This window comes from Scyliorhinus torazame, chromosome 22 (assembly GCF_047496885.1).
Source record: "Scyliorhinus torazame isolate Kashiwa2021f chromosome 22, sScyTor2.1, whole genome shotgun sequence".
NCBI lineage: Eukaryota > Metazoa > Chordata > Chondrichthyes > Carcharhiniformes > Scyliorhinidae > Scyliorhinus > Scyliorhinus torazame.
The window spans coordinates 107,484,202-107,491,701 of NC_092728.1; the positions used below are offsets into that span (position 1 = coordinate 107,484,202).

General features: G+C 53.8%; 1 protein-coding gene across 1 annotated transcript in view; it reads left to right on the forward strand.

Moving 5' to 3' along the window:
* LOC140398870 (paired mesoderm homeobox protein 2-like) overlaps nt 1-2,341 on the forward strand; it is a 36,691-nt gene extending 34,350 nt beyond the window's left edge. Inside the window, exon 5 of the mRNA XM_072487813.1 lies at nt 1-2,341. This exon is cut by the window's left edge and continues 728 nt beyond it. The gene's annotated coding sequence lies outside the window, so the exon portion shown is untranslated.
* Nucleotides 2,342-7,500: the final 5,159 nt, after the last annotated feature.

Consider the following 7,500-nt stretch of genomic DNA (forward strand, 5'->3'; position numbering starts at 1 on the left):
CTGTTCGGGTACACAGAGGGAGAATTCACAATGTCCAATTCACCTAACAGAACGTCTTTTGGGACTTGTGGGAGGAAACCGGAGCACCCGGAGGAAACCCACGCACACACGGGGAGAACGTGCAGACTCCGCACAGACAGTGACCCAAGCCGGGAATCGAACCTGGGACCCTGAAGCTATGAAGCAACAATGCTAACCACTGTACTACCGTGCTGCCCACATAATATGGAAGCACCCAACGTGGGGCTCGAACTCATGACCCTGGGACTAACAGTCCCATGCTCTGCCGACTGAGCTAGCCAGAGATTCTCTCTGAGGTACGGGTCCCACACATACTGACTCTCACTGGGGTACGGGTCCCACACACACTGACTCTCACTGGGGTACGGGTCCCACACACACTGACTCTCACTGGGGTACGGGTCCCACACACACTGACTCTCACTGGGGTACGGGTCCCACACACACTGACTCTCACTGGGGTACGGGTCCCACACACACTGACTCTCACTGGGGTACGGGTCCGACACACACTGACTCTCACTGGGGTACGGGTCCCACACAGACTGACTCACTGGGGTACGGGTCCCACACACACTGACTCTCACTGGGGTGTGGGTCCCACACACTGACACTCACTGGGGTACGGGTTCCACACACACTGACACTCACTAGGGTACGGGTCCCACACACACTGACTCTCACTGGGGTACAGGTCCCACACACACTGACTCTCACTGGGGTACGGGTCCCACACACACTGACTCTCACTGGGTTACGGGTCCCACACACACTGATTCTCACTAGGGTACGGTTCCCACACACACTGACTCTCACTGGGGTACAGGTCCCACACACACTGACTCTCACTGGGGTACGGGTCCCACACACACTGACTCTCACTGGGGTCCAGGTCCCACACACTCAGACTCTCACCGGGGTACGGGTCCCACACACACTGACTCTCACTGGGGTATGGGTCCCACACACATTGACTCTCACTGGGGTACGGGTCCCACACACACTGACTCTCACTGGGGTACGGGCCCCACACACACTGACTCTCACTGGGGTATGGGTCCCACACACACTGACTCTCACTGGGGTACGGGTCCCACACACACTGACTCTCACTGGGGTACGGGTCCCACACACACTGACTCTCACCGGGATACGCGTCCCACACACACTGACTCTCACTGGGGACGGGGAGCAGTTGTGGCTGACCTGTGGGAGGGACTTGTTGCTACGTTTATTGAATCTCAATGTACATTCATCCTCTCCAGATACACAATCATTTGGCTTTTGAATATTCCTCTCGAATCTGATTCTATCGCTCTTTCTAACATTGTGTTCTTGGTTTGAATCGCCCTCTGTGCAATGTAGTTTCATTGAATGTCCCTGTCTCATTCTTTGAACAACTATTTTAAATTGATGATCCTCCTGTTCCCGCCCTCTCGCTTTGGGACATTTCCTTCTTAATTCCAATATCAGAACCTTTCATTATTCTGATTCTGACCTTCAAACACTCAGCATCTGGGATCAGACTGTATCCCAGTCCCGGGTGAGACGGGATTCTCCCAGTCCTTGGACACGTTCCCTCCATCCGCCAGCCCTTGGTTTGAACCTTGATCCCACAGGTGAAAGGTCACTGGTTTTCAGGGTCCAGACTATTCCAGAACAAGTATTTTTTTATTTTTTTTTTTATTTGGACAAATATTTTATCCAGAACAAGTATAAGCGGTTGTGTTTGTAAAGGGATTGGATAGTGGGATTGTGGGAAGGTCGACTCTCACACCAAGCATTTTGTCGCAATGACTTGCCACACCTGAGTTTTAATTCTGTTCTTAAAAGATAAATGTTAAATAATTCAAATTGAAATATCATATTGAGAAACTAGTGACTGCGCTTGAGAATCACCTCATTATTTTTAATCTGATTATAATTGTGTTCTGAAGGAGAGTCGTCCGGACTCGAATCGTTAACTCCGTCTCTCAGACTCGAACCGTTAACTCCGTCTCTCGGACTCGAACCGTTAACTCCGTCTCTCGGACTCGAACCGTTAACTCCGTCTCTCGGACTCGAACCGTTAACTCCGTCTCTCAGACTCGAACCGTTCACTCCGTCTCTCAGACTCGAACCGTTCACTCCGTCTCTCGGGCTCGAACCGTTAACTCCGTCTCTCGGGCTCGAACCGTTCACTCCGTCTCTCAGACTCGAACCGTTCACTCCGTCTCTCGGGCTCGAACCGTTCACTCCGTCTCTCAGACTCGAACCGTTAACTCCGTCTCTCGGGCTCGAACCGTTAACTCCGTCTCTCGGACTCGAACCGTTAACTCCGTCTCTCTCGGGCTCGAACCGTTCACCTCCGTCTCTCGGGCTCGAACCGTTCACTCCGTCTCTCGGGCTCGAACCATTCACTCCGTCTCTCAGACTCGAACCGTTAACTCCGTCTCTCGGACTCGAACCGTTCACTCCGTCTCTCGGGCTCGAACCGTTAACTCCGTCTCTCGTGCTCGAACCGTTAGCTCCGTCTCTCAGACTCGAACCGTTAACTCCGTCTCTCGGACTCGAACCGTTAACTCCGTCTCTCAGACTCGAACCGTTAACTCCGTCTCTCGGGCTCGAACCGTTAACTCCGTCTCTCGGACTCGAACCGTTAACTCCGTCTCTCGGGCTCGAACCGTTCACTCCGTCTCTCAGACTCGAACCGTTAACTCCGTCTCTCGGACTCGAACCGTTCACTCCGTCTCTCGGGCTCGAACCGTTAACTCCGTCTCTCAGACTCGAACCGTTAACTCCGTCTCTCAGACTCGAACCGTTAACTCCGTCTCTCAGACTCGAACCGTTAACTCCGTCTCTCGGACTCGAACCGTTAACTCCGTCTCTCGGGCTCGAACCGTTCACTCCGTCTCTCAGACTCGAACCGTTAACTCCGTCTCTCAGACTCGAACCGTTAACTCCGTCTCTCAGACTCGAACCGTTAACTCCGTCTCTCAGACTCGAACCGTTAACTCCGTCTCTCGGGTTTGAACCGTTAACTCCGTCTCTCAGACTCGAACCGTTCACTCCGTCTCTCGGGTTCGAACCGTTCACTCCGTCTCTCAGACTCGAACCGTTAACTCCGTCTCTCAGACTCGAACCGTTAACTCCGTCTCTCGGACTCGAACCGTTAACTCCGTCTCTCGGACTCGAACCGTTCACTCCGTCTCTCAGACTCGAACCGTTAACTCCGTCTCTCAGACTCGAACCGTTCACTCCGTCTCTCGGACTCGAACCGTTAACTCCGTCTCTCGGACTCGAATCGTTAACTCCGTCTCTCGGGCTCGAACCGTTCACACCGGCTCTCGGGCTCGAACCGTTCACTCCGTCTCTCGGGCTCGAACCGTTAACTCCATCTCTCAGACTCGAACCGTTAACTCCGTCTCTCGGGCTCGAACCGTTAACTCCGTCTCTCAGACTCGAACCGTTCACTCCGTCTCTCGGACTCGAGCCGTTAACTCCGTCTCTCGGACTCGAACCGTTAACTCCGTCTCTCGGACTCGAACCGTTCACTCCGTCTCTCGGACTCGAGCCGTTAACTCCGTCTCTCGGACTCGAACCGTTAACTCCGTCTCTCAGACTCGAGCCGTTAACTCCGTTTCTCAGACTCGAACCGTTCACTCCGTCTCTCGGACTCGAATCGTTAACTCCGTCTCTCGTCACTCTGTGCAGATGACCTGCTCGTCTATGTCTCGAAGCCACAGGAGGGACTGACGGCAATACTACAAATGCTGAAAGAGTTTGGAACCTTCTCGGGCTACAAACTTAACTTGGGCAAAAGCGAAACATTCCCAGTGAACCCAAACGGGGCAGGGAGAGAGCTGGAGGGACTCCCGTTCAAAACAGCCCAGAACTGATTCCGTTACCTGGGGATCCAGATAGCCAGAGACTGGACACAGATCCACAAGTGGAACCTGACCAGCCTGGTGGAGGAAGTAAGAAAAAACCTTCAACGGTGGGGCTCACTCCCACTCTCCCTGGCGGGGAGAGTGCAGACGGTCAAGATGAACGTACTGCCAAGGTTCCTCTTCCTGTTTAGATCCACTCCGATCTTCATCCCCAAGGCCTTTTTCCAAAACGTAGACAGTCTAATCATGGCGTTTGTGTGCGTGTGGAGGGGGGGGGGGTAAGAACCCGAGAATTCCCAAACAGACACTGCAAAGAAGGAAAATCAAAGGAGGTTTGGCCTTACCAAACCTACAATACTACCACTGGGCAGCAACGGCAGAAAGAGTTGAGGGGATAGGGACAAGAACTCGACACAGATTGGGTACAAATGGAGGAGGCATCCTGTAAAGGAACGACCCTCCGGGCCCTGGCCACAGCAGCACGCCCATCCCCCTCAACACGGTACACAACGAGCCCAGTGGTAGCGGCCACGCTGCGAACATGGACCCAGCTCAGACAACACTTCGGGATAACCAAAATGGCCCCCATGGCCCCCATCTGCGGCAATCACAGATTCCCCCAGCCATGCCAGATACCACCTTCATGATGGAGGCGGGACGGGGGCACATTGACGGTCGGGGACTTCTACGCAGGGCACAGACTGGCGACACTGGACAAACTGACGAGGAAGTGGAAACTAGCAAAAGGACAGGAAATGAGACACCTCCAAATAAAATACTTCCTCCGCAAAGAGACAGTGGGGCACCCCGGGGCCCCAGAAAGCACACTACTAGAGGACCTGATAGGCACAAGCAGCGGGAAGGGAGGCTATGTGGGAAAATATACAGACAGCTATTTGACTCCACTGGACAGGACCAGACAAAAATGGGAGGATGAACTGGGGACAGAGGTAGGATGGGGACTCTGGAGTGAAGCACTGAGCAGGGTGAACTCCACCTCCTCCTGCGCGCGAGGCTAAGCCTATTGCAGCTCAAAGTGGTGCACAGAGCGCACTTGACCAGAACCCGAATGGGCAGGTTCTTCCCGGAGGTGGAGGACAGATGTGAGCGGTGCCAGAGGGGCCCGGCCAACCACACCCACATGTTTTGGGCTTGCCCCAAGCTTGCTGGGTTCTGGACAGCCTTCTCCGAGGCAATGTCCAAGGTTGTGGGGGTGAGGGTGAAGCCAGACTCGAACCGTTAACTCTGTCTCTCACTCCACAGACACTGCCTGACAGACCTGCTGAGTTTATCCAGAGTTTCCTCTTTTTATTTCACATTTCCAGCAGCTGCAGTATTTTGGTTTTATTCGACTATAATTGTTGCCAATTCTTGATATGCCAAGACCAGCTAAACAGGATAGAAAACGCCACACAGGACCCTAACCCTGGTGCTGTGAAGCGACAGTGCTAACCACTGTGCTACCATGCCACCCCTGCCTCGGTGTCTCATACGCCTTGGTGTCAACAATGCATCAATGCTAAATGGGAGGAGGAGCTGGGGGAGGAGATCGAGGAAGGTCTGTGGGCTGATGCCCTAGGTAGGGTTAATTCCTCCTCCTCGTGTGCCAGGCTCAGCCTGATACAATTTAAGGTGGTTCACAGAGCGCACTTGACGGGGCGAGGTTGAGTAGGTTCTTTGGGGTAGAGGACAGATGTGGAAGGTGCTCAGGGAGCCCGGTGAACCATGTACATATGTTTTGGTCATGCCCGGCACTGGACGGATTCTGGAGAGGAGTGGTGGGAGCAATATCTCAGGTGGTGAAAGTCAGGGTCAAGCCAAGCTGGGGGCTAGCAATATTTGGAGTAGTGGACGAACCGGGAGTGCAGGAGGCGAAAGAGGCCGGCATTCTGGCCTTTGCATCACTAGTAGCCCGGCGAAGGATCTTGCTAATGTGGAAGGAGGCGAAGCCCCCCCAGCCTGGATAAATGCTGGGTTCATAAAGTTGGCGAGGATTAAGTTCGCCTTGAGAGGGTCTGCGCAGGGGTTCTACAGGCGGTGGCAACCGTTCCTAGACTATCTCGCGGAGCGTTAGAGGAAGGTCGGTCAGCAGCAGCAGCAACCTTGGGGGGGGTGGGGGGGGGGTGGACTGCCTGGGAGGGGGAGCTGCCTGGGGGGGGCGGATGAGCAAGAGATAACATGAAGGGTCGGGGAAACTGGCACGTACGGGTGAGGGCCAGTGTACAAAGCTGTGAAAATATATCATTTTGCCGTGTATATATCTTGCTCTGCGCGATTTCTCGTTTTTTTTGTTACGAGGGGGGGGGTTATTGTTTGTAAGGGAGAAAAATTGTGTTAAAAAACTTTAATAAATATATTAAAAAAACAAAACAATGCATCAATGGTTTGTAGCTCGGCCTCTGACTGTGCACACACACGGGTGGCGCCTGCGTACTGCAGCTCGATGACAGTGGCTGGGGTGGTCTCGGTTCTGGCCTGGAGGCGTCAGAGGTTGAACAGTTTCCCGCTTGTCCGGTATGTTAGCTCCAATCCAGCGGGGAGCTTCAGGGTGACGGGGTGGAGAGTTGCTGCGAGGAAGATGGAGCAGTGCGCCGGTGCGATGACGCAGCAATGTTTGACCCCAGTTTGCACACGTATTGGGTCTATGGTTGCAGTGGGGCAGTGGTTAGCACTGCAGCCTCACGGGACTGAGGACCCGGGTTCGATCCCGGCTCTGGGTCACTGTCCGTGTGGAGTTTGCACATTCTCCCCGTGTTTGTGTGGGTTTCACCCCCACAACCCAAAGATGAGCAGGGTAGGTGGATTGGCCACGCTAAACTGTCCCTTAATTGGAAAAAAAAAGAATGGGGCACTTTAAGTTTTTTTTAAAGTACTGGGTCTGTGGTGGTTCCGTGGGTGAGGATCACGGCTTGCACGTCATTGTGAAGCAGGTGGAGAATGCTGGCGGATTTCTGCGGGAAGCTGAATTTGCGGAGGATGCTTTACAATCCCTCACGGTTGACAGAGTCGAAGGCCTTTGCATGATTGAAGAAGCCCATTTACAGAAGTTGATGCTGCTCCTTGCACTTTTCCTGCAACTATCACCACTGAAGATCACTCTTCACAAGAATCGGCAACCTCCTCATCCTCGTCTGCAAGGAAGAGAGCATGCTGGGTGATCTCAGAGATGCTTTAATTGTGGACATCTTCAAGGAAAGAGACAGGTCCGACTGTGGAAATTACAGACGGATTTCCCCACTCTCCACCACGGGAAAGGTCATCGTTAGAATCCTCCTCACCCGCCTCCTCCCAGTGGCCGAAGAGCTCCTCCCAGAGTCTCAGTGCGGCTTTCGCCCATCAAGAGGCTCAATGGACGTGATCTCCAGCGCGGGACAGATCCAGGGAGAGTGCAGGGAGCAGCATCAACCTCAGTATAACGCAGCAGACATTCCGTGACATCCCTGACCCTGGCACCAGGGAGGCAACGCACCATCCTGGAGGCTCTTTTGCAGCTGGAGAAATGCCTGTCTGTTCCCCTTACCATTGAAACCCCGATCACTATCGCCCTGACATTCTTCCTCCTCCATTCTAGTGCAGCAGACCCCCCACCCCCCCCCCCCCATGGTGCCAC